Below are 18,372 nucleotides of genomic sequence, written 5' to 3'. Positions count from 1 at the left end.
CTCTATGGACTGGCCAATAATTATAGGTAGAGATATACTCCCTTCGTTTAACGTCCGTCTTACGTACTCTAAGAATTACGTCTCTCTTATGCAACCCCCTCGGGGGGAAGTTGAAACCCAGAACCAGGATTCACTAGATGTGGCAACCAATGAAATTTCTGCTATTGACGTTTATGAATCAGAAATTGAGCCTGATGTTGGCCCCACATTATCTTCAAAGCAATCCGCTATTGTCCCATCAATCATTAAGGAAAATTATCTCGACGATTCTATTCAATGCACTCAGTTAGTAAACCATAAAATGAAGATCAATCTCACTCATCAGACTTCTATGGCTCACGTGGATGCATTAAGCCGAACTGAAGCAGTAGGTGCAATTAGTGAATTAGACCTCGACTTTCAACTTCAGGTAGCTCAATCAAGAGATCCTTCCATTGACTCTTTAAAACGAAAACTCGAAGTCGGTCCTGTTAATGGATGCGTCTTGCAAGAGTCTCACAATATCTCCCATGTACTTAATGCTACAGCCTCTCCCCAAGCGAATGGTCAGGTCGAACGCGTTAATCTTGAGTCCAAAACAGAAGACGTTAGTCGAGACCTTAATCGTCTCCGTTCCGAAGCACAGGAAAATATCGAAATATCGCAAAATCGAAATGAGCAATACTTAGCCGATAGGAACAAGCCAGCTCCTAAATTCAACGTAGGAGATCTAGTAGCTATCAAATATACAGACACAAGCGGTGTCAACAAAAAGCTTAACTGTAGGTTTCGCGGCCCTTATATAATTCACAAAATTCTTCCTCATGACCGCTATGTCGTTAGAGATGTTGAGGGATGTCAACATACACAAATGGCCTATGATGGCGTTCTAGAAGTTGATAAGCTTAGGAAGTGGGCCACTAATACGTAAATATGATTAGGTATGTAGTCAAGTAGAATTGAGGTCAATCCTAAGTCAGGATAGCCGAGCTGTAATATACTGTAGTGTCAGGTCCGCAACCGGTATCATTGTGAAGAGCTTTCGAAATGTCAGAGTGAATTATGACCCTTGGACATGACAGTGTGCTGCGCAACTGTCATGCTGAATAAAGATATTCGTTATTGGATCGTTGTACAAGCAACATCTTCCGTTCTTCCGTTCTTACGTTCTTCCGTTTTGTCTTCCGTTCTTCCGTTATACCTTCCGTCTTTGTTATTAGGCTACCAAAGCCTTCTTCCGAAAAGTTATATCTTCCGTAATACATCCGTATTACATTGCTGAAACCTGCACTTGTTCAGAAAAATCCATACTGCGAAAGAATGATCCATTTGAAAGATACTGTTATTTACTTTGCCTGTTTTATATGCAATGTTGTATTGCAGTGAATAGGAAATATTTTTTGATGTATAAAATTCGTTTTGTATTAACTTTTTCTTAATTTAAATTCTAGCTATACACACTCCTTTATAAAATAAACATCAACAAATAACGAATAAAACAAGGGTTTCAAATTCCGTGAAACAAACATCTCGATCCATGATTATAGACGGACTTGCTCATTGGGAATGTCAAATTGTTAAGGAGCCAGCAAACGAGTACAATTGTACACCATGGCAGTGTGCGACACGCCTCTAAGCTGCTGATTGCAGTCGTGTAAAGCACACTTCACGCGCCAGCATAGACACGGGGTCAGCAACACTCCACAGTGCACAACACATACTAAAGCAGACGAGCAACAACACGGGGCAACAACGGAGAAGTGCTGTTGTTCGGTGAAGTGCCCAAAAAATAGTCGACAAGACAAGTAGCTGTTTTCATCTCATCCGCTGTAAAAAAACAGGGTAAAATTGCTGCTGTTATCGAACGTTGTGTTATCACTAATCTTAAATGTGTGTGCAGTGTTAGGAAACAATAGTGAAAGCAAGAAAAATGTTCGAGCGTAATGAAATCAGTACAGTACACCCTACAAACAGCAACGCACACACAGGGACCGTCAACAGAGTGCGTACGCAAGAAGAAAAAACATTTCTGAGATGAAAATTTAAGCATTTTTCATCTTCTCATCTCGCGCAGACACTCCACTATTCATTGTTGTTGTTGGGAGTGGGTGGGTCGCGTCAACGCAATGTAGATATGTTCGTGCGACAAACGGACGAAAAACGAAAAACTAGTGTACGTCAACGAGCGAAAGTATATTGCGAAAAGTGAAACAAAAGAAAATCAATTAAAAATTAAGATGCCAACTGTTCTACGCATAGCGCAATGCCAATAGTAACCATAGGAAACCACTAACCTACGGGTGCGTGTGTGGTTGTTGTTTTCCTTTCCAAAGGAAAGTTGTTTACCTGCGTGACATCGTTTAAGTTGGAACCGTGTTTGTGTTTTGGGTCTAGGTGAAGCGAATGAAAAACACATTATGAAACCTTTCTACCCTTTCCACTAGTTTCCCAAAGCAGGCCTTTTTCATCACATCGGAAAACGCTGAAAAACTCGCATCCATACTTTGACATTTGGCACCGTTATGGGTTGTTTGGTGTGAATGTGCGTAAGCCGCCACCCCTCTTTTTCCTTTCGTGAAAAGGTCAATTTATCAATCTGTGCAAAAGTGCACTTTCGTTTCATACTTTTCTCCGGTAAATTTCGCGGTCATGACATAAAGAACGCACAACATTTTCCGTGCAGGGAAAGCCTCCGCATAGTTTGGCGAGTGTGAAAACAATCTTTATTCCCTCTCCTACTACCACGTTGTACTTTTTTCACTTTGTATCCGCTGGCAGTGCAATTTTGACGTATTGGCGGTGTACAAAAAAAAATGGTTTTGGAGCCACATTCGTGGGAGCTTTGCATGGGGACGAGAAATCGAACTTACTGCTCATGGTTGGGGAACGCAAACGGTGGTGAAAACGGTACGGCAATGGCAACAATAACACAGCCCCAATAGTAGCAGTAGGCCGCAAGCAACCGTGTACCAAACGGCAACTAACGGCTTGTGGAATTCATCCATCCATCCCCATCCAACACGAGAAGCCGACAAGACCGTCACCAACCGTAGACGTACAGTAGTGTAACCTCGACATTTCCTGAGCTTATTTGACGGTGCCTGCAGCAGCGTATATACCAGCCACGGCGACTGCCAGTAAAAGCAAGCTTAGTAACCATTGATTTTTTTCTTGCTCCGCATCACATTGCAGCAACAGCCGAAGAGGAGCCTTCGTTCGAGTGTGGGGTGGTGCATCACAGTAGCAGCAGTCAAAAGAGAAAGCATCCCACCAACCACCCCCCCCGGGTGTAAGAGGATATGTTCGAGGCAAATTGGGTGCACTGCAGCAATAGTGCAGGTGTGTGAGTTTTGGGCAATCGGCTCCATTCGTTTCACCGTGTCTAAAAATCAGCTGGTGCAGTTTTGCTGCGTGCTTGTTGAAAGCCGCGCGCGCACTCCACATATTCGATCGCGTACGTACGCACCACGGAATCTATTACACCTGCGCGTGTGTGTTTGTGTGCGCGCGTTTGTTTCGCTTACCGTACGATCGCGTCTGTAGTGTGTCTGTGGTGCAGCCGCTGGTTGATATTATGGTTAGTCATCATCGATCGATTCGCCACGCTTCACGGCAGTGCCACTAGGAGAAGAAGTGAATGCAACAGCTATTGTGAACGTGTCTGTCTGTGTGTGTAAATGTTTCTCATTGTGCGCGGGAGTGCGTACATGTGTGCGAAATATCTTTGTGTGTGATGATCGACGGAAGGTATCAGCCTCCAAACGTGGCCGCTCGTTGCTGATCGCGAACGAAGAAAAAGGCCCTGGATTCGCGATCGAGCGTGAGGATTACGTGCAAAGTGAAAGAAGCTATTGGGCTGCATTGGGAATGTGATATTGTTATCATACATATGTGTGTGTGTTTGTGTAAATCCAAAAAGGAAGCAATTGATACGCAGTGTGTTATCACCACCTGAAGAGAGAAGAAAAAAAAAAACGTCGCAATAGGCAATAGGAAAGGAGTCTAAGTGAGGTGGCAGCGTGGCACAAGCGAGTTTCACCAGATGATCGAGGTGACGGTGATCCCATCGTAACCCGTTCGCAACGAAGTAGTAAAACCAGGTAAGAGTGTGTTACCACATCCTTCCACAGGTCAGATATATTATTTGGTGGGATATATAAACGATATTTTGATCCTTGCTTGAGCTCATGAATTGACACGTGAGAGTACAGTCTGCCATTGTTACAGTTGAATATATTTCCCTACTTCTAAATGGTTTGATGATATCAGCGATTAACTTTGCTTGATCACACCTTATAAATCTCACTTTCTACGGTATCTGGTTGCCTTGTAAAACAATCGAACAAAAGACCAAAAGCTTACTACCCTTCCAAAGCGGTTCTGTTTGAATGGAGATGAAGGATTTCATTAAAGTGCGTCATTTTGACGTATGTTTGCTATTGCCATTTTCGGGGTCAGGCATGAGTGAAAATGCACACAAACAAACAATTCCATAAGCTTGTCTATTATTTTAACAAACGATAAATCGAATTTTGCCCGTCCTAATTGAATAAAAAAAAGTCGAATTTAAGATAATTATTACCAAAGCCCCAAGCTTTTTGGTAGATAAATGTTTTTTTTTTATTAAATATGGAAATAGAAATTGGAGTAGAATTTTAAAGTATTTTCTTTGATAAATAATCCCCAAAATCGTACTTGATTTTTGGGATCCCCAATTTTTTTTTAATTTCGAACATAATAGTTAAGCCACCTTCCATGGCATTCATAAATAAGTCAACAAAACACCATTTTGTACACGTTCGTTGTCAGCGTTTAAAACGATACAAATCACTCCCTTTCCTAAAACGCGAGCGACAGAAAGAGAGAGATCGTGAGAGGAGAGATCGAGAGGTAATCGACTATGAATTACTGAAAAATCAACCAAGCCAGCACCAAGCAGGGGTTGAAAAATTATTTGGCGACGTTTTGCTGCAAATTGATTATTGCAAACCTCTGCCGGAAATGTAGTTTTCTTCCCCAATTCACATCTCTTATGTGCAAATAGTTTAAGCGTTTAAAGAGAGCAGAAAATGTTTTTTCCTTTTTGGAACAAATTCCCCTTGCTTTATCCGCGAAGGCACATGGGAGAGAAACTTAATGAATAAAATATTCCTTTCATTCGTCGTCCTCCGGACCAATCGGTTTGATTGTTTTGTTTTACGGTTTGAAGTTAATTTTGTTTTTCGAGAAAGATAGATTGTAACGTATTTCATTAATCTTGTTGCATTTCTTTATCCGTTTCGCAAGTCGGAAGATCACAAGACGCAGATGGATCGATCGTGACGTTGGTTGATATTTTACTAATTTTATTAAACTCTTCCACACGTCAAACACAGCTTTTATTGTTGTAGAGTTGACAAGAATATTAAAAGCGTTTTTTTCTCATACTACTGTTGGAATCATTTAACAGTCTGCCATTTACAGAAGATTCACCACAAATGGTTTGTTGACATGATCAGCATGGCGATGGCAAATAACTTCTCCCTTTGTTTATGTTAGAATTACACTATCACAGACAAAGTAAGTGTACAACATAAACTTCCTTCGTAGATGTATGGGATGCGGTGCATTTACAAACCGTAGTTTATGCCCACCGGCAAACGCTTCTATCGACCTCTTTTGCTACCCATTCATTTACCTTCTCTGCACTGCATAGAACAACCCGACTCAATAAATCGATTGGTATAAATAAATGTTTACCTCTGCTACCGTTCCGAGCATAAGTATCGCACCGAAAAATACCGCCCGCCGTATGCTATCGTAAAATGGAAGGTTTTAAGAAGTTATGCTTTTGCTGGAGCCTGTTTTGTTGTGTTTTATTGTTCCCATTTCTCTCTTTAAACGTTTCGAGTTTTTTTTGGTTCTCGTTCGAAAAATCGTTCCCTTAAAGGGTGGTTGAACTTCTTTTCTTTTTCTTTCTTTCGCCTGGTTTGAAGATTCCCCCCCCCCCCCTCCCCCCGTGATCGTACTAACTGGTTCGTGTGTCTGGTTTTTGTCACCGGCACGTTTCAGTAATGGAGTTCAGTTGCATTCTCAAGTGTTTTATCAGTCGATAATAATGCAGTTGAGATCCACGAGTTCCCGAGCTAGGCAAGAGCCACCATGCTCTGGTTTAAAGATTTTTTTAACAATAGTTGATTAGTTATAAAATTAGAATAATAAGCTAAAGTAATTGATGATTTTGGTTATATGATGGGAGATTTCGTTTGTCAAATAATAATTGGAGATGAGAAGTCCCAAGGACACGTTTATGGCGATGAAATATTTATTTCTGATGACTTATAACTAGCGTAATATCTGTCAAATATTTCTACTAAACAATCAAAATGCATGAGTGAAAATAAAATGCTAAGTATTTAAGATATTATACAATACTCTGTTACCTTCTCAAGAATGAGTCTCAACACCTCAGAGCTTTAATCCCCTTTCAAGACTTGAAAAATGGAGGATCTTGTTTGTGAAATATGACGCCCTATACAAACCAAAGGAAAAAAATAAATTGATTTTCTACTTGTTCAATTGTTCCGAGAGGAATCAAATTCCTTTTCGACTTGTGCTATAACCAATAGTTTGTCGCTAGAATCCTCGCTTAAAGCTTTCCAACATTATTCTTCCCCAGTTGAAGCCATTTTTTTTTTGGGGTATGGGAAGACATTATTTAGGTCAATATTGGTCTACCAATATGCTACCGAGCACCGATATTACCGCTGGCAACCAGAAACGCCAGACTTATTCGGAACGTTGTCGTTGGATCACGAGCCACGTGAAGTTTCTAATGGTTGGATTACGGAGCCACGGACGATACTCATTTGCCGGAGGTACACGTCAATACAGCAGAAGCACGTGCCTGTACATTAGTGGTTTCAAGTGGTATATAAAAATATTTGAACCTTCTTCTTCTATTTGCTTGCATATGTAGTTAGGGAAAGTTAGCTTTTATAAAAGCTTTGTTTTTTCCTCCAATCTGTCAAAGTCTTCAGTCTCCTGCGAGCGGACAAATCTTTTAATGCATCGCCCAGGACAAAATTGGACCATCAATCTTGCTGGTGGCATAAGCCTGTGTTCGCTAATGAGTCGATCGATCCATAATTCGGTTCCAAGTTGCATACGAACTATTAATGTGACGGGGGATTGTCCGGAATGGATGGAGTCTGGAGTCGTACCTCACACTCGTATTGAGGTTATGGCGGAAGAAGAAAAGAGCGCCTTTGGGGAGGAAAGGTCTAGAAAGGTAGGGGCTGGATTGGATGCTTTTCCAGTGCTATCGTCAAGTGTTGGGACGGTTGGAATAATGATATGGAAGTGATCCGAGTTGCACGTGTGTCACGATAATAGTTATCAGGTTTTTGAAGTGTCTATCCCTACCGAAGCGCCAGTCTGCAATAGAAGAGAGAGAGAAAGAGATGGCGGATTTTGATGGGATGGGGTTTTTGTTCATCTCCTTCTCTTGCCAGCATACTGTCAAAGGCCGTGCTGGATGGTGCTGGCATGTTGTATATCTGGCATCGGTTTCTCTGCTCTGGCAGCAATCAAACCCTAATAGCTGGGTGGTACAGGAAGGCAAAGGCACAGCACAGCCCTACTTTAGTGATTTCTTCCGTCTTCGTTCAATCTTGAAATTACACATCCACTTGCATCCCGTCCCTTTGTCGGGAACGGTCGATTCGCTTGTCTGTTCCGGTTCCTCATCTATCTGGCGGGTTTTTTTTTTCTTTCCTCTTACATCTACATGTCTGGCGGCCGATTTGGGGCGTATGGTAAATTAGTTTACCTTCTGCTCTTTCGCCTATATAAGCATGTTTCATCCGTGTACATTAAATCATTCCTCCACCACGTCCCGTAACTGTTTGAAAAAGGTTTTTTTTGTCTTCTTTCCATTTCTTTTGATTCAGTGCTTCGGAGTGCAAATTCTTTCTAAAATTATTCCTACCACTAGCAATTCATTCACGTTAGCTCCCTAGCACGTGAAGATGTTCATGTTTCATTAACGGGGTTTTGTGCCTTTACATCACATGTTTACCACTGTCATTGAGGTCGCGGGTCTGGCTTGGGCCGGGTGGTGTAAATTAGGACCCTTCGTTCCGCATGCTCCAGTTGAACACGTTGCAAAATGAAAAGCGGAACTAGGTAGCAATCTTTATGAAACATTAGTGCAATTTAAATGTTTTAAAAAGATAAATCTTTTTTTATTTATGTTGTGAAACGGTATAATATAATCAGTGTTCTATTGTTATTTTGTTTTGATTGATTAATAGGACAAGTTTTTAAATTAGATTCTATCTGTATCTGAATATTTCATTGCAAATTTTCATTTTTTAGTAAACTTCATAGTACAACTTTTCGTAACAATTTTTATATTGATCTGTTGTCGAACTACTCGTTACGTACCTATCGCTGTACACGAAATTGCTCCGATGGCGTAACAGCTGTGATAACACTGCAACACAACGCATCACTCTCCATTCTTCTGCTCCTAATCAGGTTGACCCACATAAAGAAAATGGGCAGAAGGAAATACAGAAGAAACAAAAGAAAAGAAAAAATCCACTATCGAGTCGCGCAAGGGTGATGATGCGTTTGCCACACCAAATGGTTTGGTTTGACGCTTCTATTGGTTTGCCTTTTTGGCGGTCGTTGACACGATGGTGGTGGTTATTACGCGTTGTGTACACATGTCACACTTTTTGCCTTTGGTACATGATCACCAAAGCAGTACTCCTTACAAAATATGAGTGTAAGATATTTGCTTTATTTGTAATTCGTTTTTATTTGATACTCATCTGCAAAGGTCAACCTTTTGTTTTAGTTTAAAAGAATTTAAATAAAATGTATGATTTTTAGTTGCAATAAAATGTACGCTATCTGCCAATAAATAAAAATATTGAACCTATGTAGTAACTTTATTGGTTGTTGTAATTTGCTATAATTTAATATTGTACTACTTAATGAGGACTCGCGTTTACTTATTTATCGTTTGAACAAAAAAAAAACGCGTACAGTTGTTATATTTTTCAATTCCATATCCATGTACCGGTTTGAGATAACTTCCCTTTGTTGGCTTGTCTTACTAAAGCTACCTCTTGTTCTTATGAGGCGTGAATATAGTTGATCGCTTTTTTCACATAAATATCAGGGGTCGTCAAATACCGGCTGATAGTTGATACAATTTGGTTTTGAAAACTCGGGACGAGTCACATCCAACAGCTCTGCAAATTGAAGAATGAAAACAAGTCAAAGGCTATTAATAATCCTTTCAAAAAAGTTTTGCTCGACATCGACATTGAAATTTTGAAAACAAGCTCAAAAGACATTAAAAAAATAGATTGATTTTTTTCTGATATAAACTAACTCCATCAGTTACAATCATTCTAACTAAGTTGGAGTAAAAACATATTTTTTAAGATAAAATAAGTTGATGAAGGTCTTCTGATCCCATAATGGTTTATTATTCTAGTTTGTGCCAACTAGCTGGATGATAAGTTCTTGTTGTGGCAATCTAACCTACCTGAAATTAAAGTTACGATCATCGTTTTTTTAGACCAAAAATCGTGGTACTATGCCACTGGATATTTGCTATAATTTATGATATTTTTATTGATTGTTATTGTTGATTGTTAAGAGTTTTCTTCGGTTCTTAATACTAAGCGTAGATACATAAATGTTGCCTACCCCTGACATATAACAGATTGGCTTGTGGCGATCTCTGGGATTCCTGCAATCGCCCAGAAACTCAGGTGGGTTGGATTAATGGATAGACATGGCCTCTGTCTTTTGGAGCATATACGCACATAAGCACACGCGAGGGAGTGCGTGAGGCAATAGTTAGGCGAAAGACTGTGGGATGCGGCTGGTATACACGCTGTGTGAGAGATGAATAGCTTTTGCTGAAACCATTCTTATTAGCAGTTACCGTACGTTGAATGAGTCCGATTCAAGGTTCGATTTTGTGTCCCACCCAATGCGGCACAACGAATGGCTTGTGTATGAAAGTTTGTGCAAGGTGAAGATCAGTCGTCTAAGACACGCGTTTGTACGATTCTACCAAAAATAAAAAATATAATTATCCAGTCTTTTCAGTACAGTAACTTCTTCAGAAGTGACTTCATAAATGTCTGTTTTTCTTGTTTCTCTTGGTTGCCATATGCTTTACTTTTGAAGTAAATGGCATATTAGTAGCATCCGTGTTCGTGCTCCATAAAAGGTAGATGATGATCAGTGGAGTTTCGTTTCGTATTTTGTCGGTCGATTGTTACCGGATCAGCAGTGCTGAGAGTACACCTTTACAATAAATAGATTACAATTAGCATTTCTTATAGAAACAAAAAAATGTCTGTCTATCTACTATTCATGTGTGATTCAGTAGTAATGTACACAAGTCTAGAAATCTCAATGGATTGCAGGTTTTCGTAATACTTTCGATCGTCAATCTCGATAGCAAAATTGTCCCTTTTTACGACGGGGGAAATAAATATCAATGAATGAAAAAACTTTATCGTCGCAAGTAACAAACACTTGAGCTCAAATCGTGTCACTGTAGCAGCAGTACAGGGAAAAGGTAGCTTATCTTACGATATAGAGCTATAGAAATAAACGATTGGCTTGTCTTCTTTGGTGTTTGTGTAAAACACTGGGCCAATAATCCACTCGACTGACTAAATGTCGCAAACACCACTTGATCGTTCTTCTTCTTGATACATTAGAACCGTACATCAAGGTGTATATACACCTTCAATGAAACGCATGAATGGTTTTCCACCTTATGCTTGCAACAAGTGCGCCATCAAACTACATTGAAGAGGGTCATTCGAAAGGCAAACTGAAACGCACGGAAAACCTCCATCCACACGCCGTGTTGTTGTGCCGCGTTTCTTAAGTGTCCGGTGAACTTGATCGTTGTACCGCAGATTGCAACATACGTCTTAAAACCTGGTGCTGCTGCTTGGGACAAGGTACTGATAAAGCTTGCTTCAGTTCTTATCGATGAGGACGGGTGGTAGGGTTAGAACAGCAGAAATACAAAATGGAAATCTACATTTGAGGGTGAACTGAGGGTGAAATTGGAAATTTGCTTTACAACGTACCGTCTGTCCCTGGGTGAAACCTTCGCAGCAGGGAACCGTTACCGTGTAATTAATGAGGTCAAGTATGGGTACGAATTTTATGGTTTTAGAATTTTACGACCATTCTTTTTTTTTCTTCATTTTGTTCCGGGAAGATTGGGTAAGGGGTATGGAGAGTTATTTCTTCAGTGCCAGTAGAAGGTTCTACGCCTTGCAAATTACCTTCGAAAAGGTTATTTAAACTTGGTGCTTGAGGTTGACAAATGAGGTGCCCCAAAAATATAATAGTGTCGCGACCAAATTTACGTTGGACTGCGGAAGAATCGATACGTAATAAACGCCAACACTTTCCAAGTGTCTTCTCGGTGACATCATTTGGCCGTGGCGAGCAACGGGAGAAGTGCAAATTTGCATTATTTCTAGTGGATATTCCTGATTCGGACGTTTAATTTGAAGGTCTTTTTATGAAGGAGTCCGTCATAATTCTAAATTTAAAATCCTTTACTTTGTTTCTAGCGCGTTCGCGTTTGAAATACGCGAATAAAATCATTTCTTCGAGGTAATATTGCTTTACCAATAGAAATTGCTGCCTTTCAGACGATGGCCACTCAAAGTTCGAACCATCGCTGTTACTTCGGTAAGAGTTTCAGGTTTATGTGGATAGAACTAATCCCATTTAATGCCATAAATAAAAACCAAAGAAACTAAAAAAATAGACAGACAGAGGTACATCGAGATATCGTTTGTCGTAGGAAAAAGTTCGACATTCGGAGTGACCAAAATAATAAATAAATAATTGCCAAGTCTAACAAGCAAATGTCCCGATGTCCCTTTGCCCAAAACCCCTCCAATCAGTCGATATGTGGCTCTGAGGTAACCCTTTACCTAACAATCGTACACACACACATACACACGGACACAAGTACCGGAAGAAACTGGTGGATCATTTGACGATGGGGTGGGCACTCGTTCCACCAGTACATGCGCCACCACCGTGTACATCGTGTGCCGTACGTGAACTAGGGCTTGTGGGATTTGACCTCGTTTCCGGCAAAAGAAGAAAGGGTACCTATATATTAAATTTTTAATATTCTTTTTTTGGAGTTTGTTGTTGTTGTTGTGGTTCTTATTTGTAGAAGAGAAAATTGGACTTTCATTAGGCTAGTTATGCTTTTTTTTTTTTTTTTTGCTCGGTTAGAACGGCCTGGCCGTATCAAGACTTATTTTACCATGTAGCAGGATAGTCAGTCCATGCTACGGGGAGACGGTCCGGATGGGATTTGAACCCGGTCCCTGCCGTGTGGACGGGCGCCGTTTTTCACATGCACCACCGGGCCGCCCCTAGGCTAGTTAGGCTAGTTATGCTAAACATAAAAGAAATCGTGAGCGATGAACGAATTCGTCTGTGAGTCTCTGGAAGAGGAAAAAAATAAGATCGATTTTTGAGTTGCATTAAAGTATTATAATTTCTAGCCTTATTGAAGTAAGGTAGTTGTGATCTAAAGCCAAATTTCTCATGGGGAAGAATTCTTCTGTTAAAAAGTTTCCATCGTAAGAACTTACCCTTCCTGAGCACTACATCCGTGGTGTCAATTTCATTAAGCTGATGAGTGGAAACATTCGTACATTTTGCCACCGGCTAAAGTGAAATCGTTGGTCATAGTTTTTTGCGTGACTGAAGTAATGCTGTCACACTGCTGGAATTTCACATCATCCAATCCCTCGAGCCTGCCGAACATCGGGCCAGCCGACGATGGGTGATTTGTTGCAATGCTAACCCCCTTACTAACAAAAGAAAACATGACTTTGTTCTGGGCATGTTTTTTTTGTTGTTGCTTTGGTTTTGTTGCTGCTTAGCTTTTTTGGTTCGTTGTGGTGTTTGTGGCTGACCAAACTGTCAGTCGGTTTTCGTCCACAGAAGAACCTCCGGGCCTCCAGGGGACGGAGAAGTGTGATGAGAGCGGATAGAGTGGTTTGCTATGCAGTCTGTGCGCCTGCCAGTGATGGAACGGTGGTGATGGTGGATTGCTGGAGCGTGTCATAAATTTTTCCAAACACTAACCCGGGGCACGTTCGGGTAGGCGATGGAAAACCCATGCCGCAGCCCATGCAGACAGCCATGCGAATCCATGATACACCCGGTGTGGCAGACCATGCGATGAGGCGAACCATAGGGCACCGACCGTTGGGTGGCCTTCATGATGCTCTGCCCTCGACAACACTACACACGAGTGCGGCAGAACAGAAAAAGAACGCACCTGTTTTGTGTTTTGTTTTTTTTTTTACTTGCGCCCTTTAATATGTGGATCATATGGCCAACCTGTATAGTTTGCCGGGGGGTGGATGGTGGGAATGAAGGGAGGGGAGAGGTGGTAATGGTCGATGATTTGTTAAAAACGTACACGAACAGCATAGCACACAACATTGCACACATCAGAAGTGTGTTCAGTACAAACAAATAGTGATAATATATGATTTGTTTGAAATAAGTTTTTGCTTTACAATAATTATTAGTAAAAATTGGGTAATTTGATACTTAATCGTTTCATGGTTTTGTGATCTTTCAAAAATTTTATTGAAGAATTGCCCCTTATTTACTTTTTTTTTTAATGGAAACGAACTTCAATTAGTTTAAAATATTGGGAAGGATTCCGGATCTACTTCGTTATATTCCAGTTCAACTTGAAAGAAATCCAGCAATGGTTTCAAATGTTCCAGTTTCTCTTTGACAAGTCTGTAATAGAATAGAAAAGATTTCCTAACTGATTTCTTTATCTCACTCCAGCAAACCAACACAAGTTCTAAAAACTGGGAAAGATTCCAGTTCTATCTTGACACATTTTACTTCATCTTGGTTGTCAAAATGGATCCAATTTTTCTACTTGAACTCAAAAATTCTGTAAAACTTTGAACTGAGGAATTTCAGCCGAAGCTCTAAGAAAATGAAAAGAATTCCAGATTTATCTACGTACATTTTACTTTAATTTGAAACGTTCGTAGAAATGGTTCCAATTTTGCAATTTGAAATCGAAAGCTTGGAACAGAAGGATTTCAGATCTATCTAGACATATTCTAGTTCAACTAGACCAGAATTTCTAAATGTTTTTAATTTTATCATTTATCAACTTAAACATCCTGTACCTATATGCAACACGTTCAATGCCACAAAACAAGACTTTGGTAAGTCATGTAACTTCCCTAGGGAAAAGAAGAACCCGAGTTCATTTTCATTTACCTGCACAAAAACCTCTGCGAAAAGAAAAACAAATCATAGTATCATTTTCAAACTTTTGCTGCAAATTACTTTTTTTTGTACACTATTTTTCTGAACACGCTCGTCCTGGTCAAGAGGCACGTTCCGAGTGTACAAAAGCCTTAACCCAACCGCTCAACCAAGTGCTTGAGGGGCCAGAACTGTAAGTGTTTTGTTTTGTTATATTCACTTATTTCGGTCCAGTTTACGCAACTACTAGCTCTCATACACAACGAAGTTTCATAGGATGGATGTGATAACACGTGCTTCTTATACTGGAAGTTCTGAAAACTTTATTCAAAGAAACACGTACCGTAAGTGATAGTGTTGTGCTGATGTTACTAATTTGTATTCCTGAATCACCTTCAATGCTTAGAAGCATCTTTTTTTAAATAACTATTTACATTTGTTTTTCCTCTTTTATATACTCGCTTATATGCGTCAGTTTCTTAGTTAAGTTCCTTAAATTACAACTTAACTAGTTCTAGCTTTAGTTGCACTAAGAGTAGTTTATCAAAAAAAGACATTGTTAAGATTTACCTCAAACGTAATTTTACACCCCAATACGATCTCACCCGGAATGGGAAACACTTACACTATCATTTAGGAGGTTTACCTCTATTTTTTGGTTTGCCGTTTGCTTCCCAGACAAGTTTTCACATCGCGAAGGTTTTGCTCGACACCCCCCCCCCCCCTCCCCCACAAAATTGGCAGGTCTAGGCGGCGATAAAATTCACTTTCATTCAATTTTAACTTAATTTATTTATCCTATACTTTCACGCCCGGCGTTTTCGATGCCTGGCCCCGGAATGAAGAATGTTGGCTAAAAGAAGGATGGAGGAAGAAAAAGAAGGAAAAATCCCATTACCTTCCAGTTTCGCTTGTGCAGACAACCGGTGAAATGTCTTTTATATTCGATTGGGGCCCGCCAGTTTGTGAAATGGGCGCGCGCAAACAAGTGTCATTCGAGATGATGATAAATTTGCACTAACCTCCCTTGCTTAACCCTCCCCTCCTCCCTAAAGGTGTTTGTCCGTTGGGGGGGACCATTGGAAATGTTGATGGCTAAACCTGGGAAATGGGTTGGATGGGGGGGGGGGGGGGGGGGGCGGGGGTGAGGGTTCGGTCTGTAATGCAAATTAACCTGGGCTGGCTGAAACTATCCGTTTCCAATGTGTTTCAATGCGTCCGTTTCCCATTTGGGCGGATTCCCCGGAGGAAAAACAGCAGCAGCAGGGTTCATCACTGTGATCTCATATACATATACCGCTGTGTGTTGATCGGCTTTCGCTATAAAATAGTGTATAACGAGTGACGTGGCACTCTAGCGCCGAAAGGATAGGTGTGGCATTTTCTACTATGCTCGTAGGACCAGCTGGAACGATGCGATCTTATGTCATCGTGCTCTAGTGTATTTTTAGGACTATGAAAAAAGAAGCTCTTAAGAGTTTTAAATGTTTTGATATCTACCTATTTTTCGCTCCTTAATTGCTACACTTTTCTATTGTCCCGTTTATCCTATCTTTATTTGTTATCTTCTGCTTAATAAAGCTTTATATCCAATTATCGCCAATATCTTGATTTGCACATTTGTTACTTGTGGAGCGATAGTTTGAAACTTTTTATTTTATGGCACTGACGTTTGCTCCAGTTGGGGGCATGGGAGGTCCATTGTAGTGATTTCGTCTATGTTACCAAACCATCCTCCCTCCCTCGCCACAGTATCATCATCATCGGCTTCGTTGTAATCTTGCGCCACACTAGTGCCTCGGCCTTCTTCACCACGTGGCCGCGATTTTTTTTCTTCTTCAGCGAATATGCGTTACGGCGGTGGAAAATGTAGCGAAACGAACCACACACACACTATGCTTGATAGGTAGCAAAGCAATTATAGCCGAAGAAGAGAGCGGGGAAAAATGGCTAATAAAATGAAAACACATAAATCCCATTGCATGAGTAAGCATCAAATTGAACAAGAGCAAGAAGAATTTTACATTTGCTTTTGTCTGCTCTCTCGGTATCGCGCATCTTCGCGCAACTGAAAATGCCAATGCGCGACAAGATAAAAACCCGGGCCGAACCTTACTCGTTCACTCGTTCTTTGCTTTTGCCAGACACCCTCCAAAAACACCGTAGGAAGTAGTGTTGTCACGACGTACGTACGTTTTTTTTGCTTCTTTGCTGCCCCAACCCCGATCGTCTGTTATGGCCTCTCTGTTTCTGCGTGCCGTAGACGCGCCATGTGTTTGCGCAGTTCCATGAGGTAATTGGCGTTAATTAATCCATCGCGATGACCACTGCTGCTGTCCGTTCGTTTGGTGATGCAGGTATGCGAATGAATCAGTGTGGGTTTCGCATTCACCGGAACACTTTGGTCGGGGTCGGAACGAGTGTGTTGCAAAAATGTAGTCAGATATGTACGTTTTTAGCTAGGTGGATAATAGAACTGAGCGGGGATATAGCATTGTGTTGGAGTGCTATAATTTTAGGTTCGGAAAAACATGTGGCAGATATATGATAACAGATTTTGGAAGAAAAAAAATATGAAGCGTCAGTTTTTTTCTCTTGCTTTTGAAACATTAAAATTACTGAACCGATTAGTTTGGCTCGTCTTGTTCCTTCTTATCAGTTTAATTTTTGAGATTAAACTTTTCTACTTGCGAAAAATATTAAAACACTTATCTAGCTAATCAAAATTGTTCACAAAATTATCACAAAAAAAGGAAGAAAAACTATCCTAGACTAGACAGATTTAGTAATAAATATAAAATTTTAATATTTAGACTTTAATGTTACAGTTAATAGATTCTACCTAAAGGTTTTGCTTAATATAAGAAGAAATTAAATATTGTTCAATTTTTTAAATATAGAAACGATTATGCAGATACTAAGTACGTAATGTGAGCTATCTTTGTCAACCAATGTAATGAAGCAAAAATCAGTTAATTTTTTTACAGTTATTTCATGCGTTTGTTGCGGTTGTATGTGTGTGTTCAGCTAGAATTACTCACCTGTTGATTACTAACATTTTAATATTAGTAGGTAAGGAAGAAACGATAATTATATATTTACAATCACTGAGATTTTGCTGTGTTACACCGATAAATCGATTTTAAAATTTGATAACACTTGGAGTTTTTATTTTCAATTGTATTATAATGTTTTGTTTTACTCAAATTTTTCTTTATTGTTATATTATTAATGCCTTGCTCTTTGTACTAAAATGCTTATTATTTGTATTTAAAATTTACGAGCTGTCGCCATAGACGAACGATCGTCATTACGCAAGGATTATCATCGGTTGAAAAGATTTCTTCAAAATAATTTTTTTTATTCTTTTATATCAAATTATTGGAAAATTTATACTTTATGTTACAATATGTATGCTTAATGCCTTTTCATCGAATCGTAAGGTTCTAACATTTAAAAGTGTTTAAAACTTCAAATAAAAACGATAACAGTCACAAAGCGACTGCATAATACAAGTGAAGCAAAAAATTCATTAAGAAAATGTGAACACACCATTTCCCTGCTAATGGTGCGTACTCTTACCGATGTAATGCCAAGCGGAGTTCCATATGAATCCAACAACCTAGTAAAGAAAGCAAAATGAACAAAAAATAGAACACGTGCGTATTAAATCATAGTGGAAATGCTTTTGAACTTTGCTAAATTCGTACATTTAATATATACGCCAAATAGTTAAAAGGCGCATTTAGTCGAATTAGTCGCGGAGATAATGTGCGTCCGTAATAGTGGCGTTAATGTGTTTCATGTTGGTAAATAAAAGAAAAAACAAGTTGAGTTGAGTTTTCATTTTTGGAAAAATGTGAAAATCGTACCTTTTACTACGGGGTGAACCAGAAACAACCGTAGTGGCCAAATTGGTGTGACGTTCCTGTTGTGTACTTCCTGTTGCTTGCTGGGGTGTGGATTATCGCACAAAACCGCAAATGAGGCGCTTTGTTGGACTACCCAAGAGGAGGTGGGAGAAAAGTGGGAAACGTTTGTATGTTTATTTGCATTAGTTGCGGGTTACAA

General features: G+C 39.9%; 1 protein-coding gene across 5 annotated transcripts in view; it reads left to right on the top strand.

Annotated features, from left to right (window-relative positions):
* Positions 1 to 1,552: 1,552 nt before the first annotated feature.
* LOC125765297 (ecotropic viral integration site 5 ortholog) overlaps positions 1,553 to 18,372 on the top strand; it is a 28,656-nt gene continuing 11,836 nt past the window's right edge. For 3 of the 5 annotated variants that reach the window (XR_007418537.1, XM_049430267.1, XM_049430266.1), the window contains exons 1-2: positions 1,558 to 1,821; positions 3,172 to 4,079. The gene's annotated coding sequence lies outside the window, so the exon portion shown is untranslated. Of the gene's footprint in view, positions 1,822 to 3,171; positions 4,080 to 18,372 lie in introns of all 5 variants that reach the window. The other 2 variants (XR_007418536.1, XM_049430268.1) reach the window with 2 other exon arrangements.

This window comes from Anopheles funestus, chromosome 2RL (assembly GCF_943734845.2).
Source record: "Anopheles funestus chromosome 2RL, idAnoFuneDA-416_04, whole genome shotgun sequence".
Classification (NCBI taxonomy): Eukaryota; Metazoa; Arthropoda; class Insecta; order Diptera; family Culicidae; genus Anopheles; species Anopheles funestus.
The sequence above is the reverse complement of the archived record's forward strand: the minus strand, read 5'-3'. Positions and strand labels throughout refer to the sequence as shown.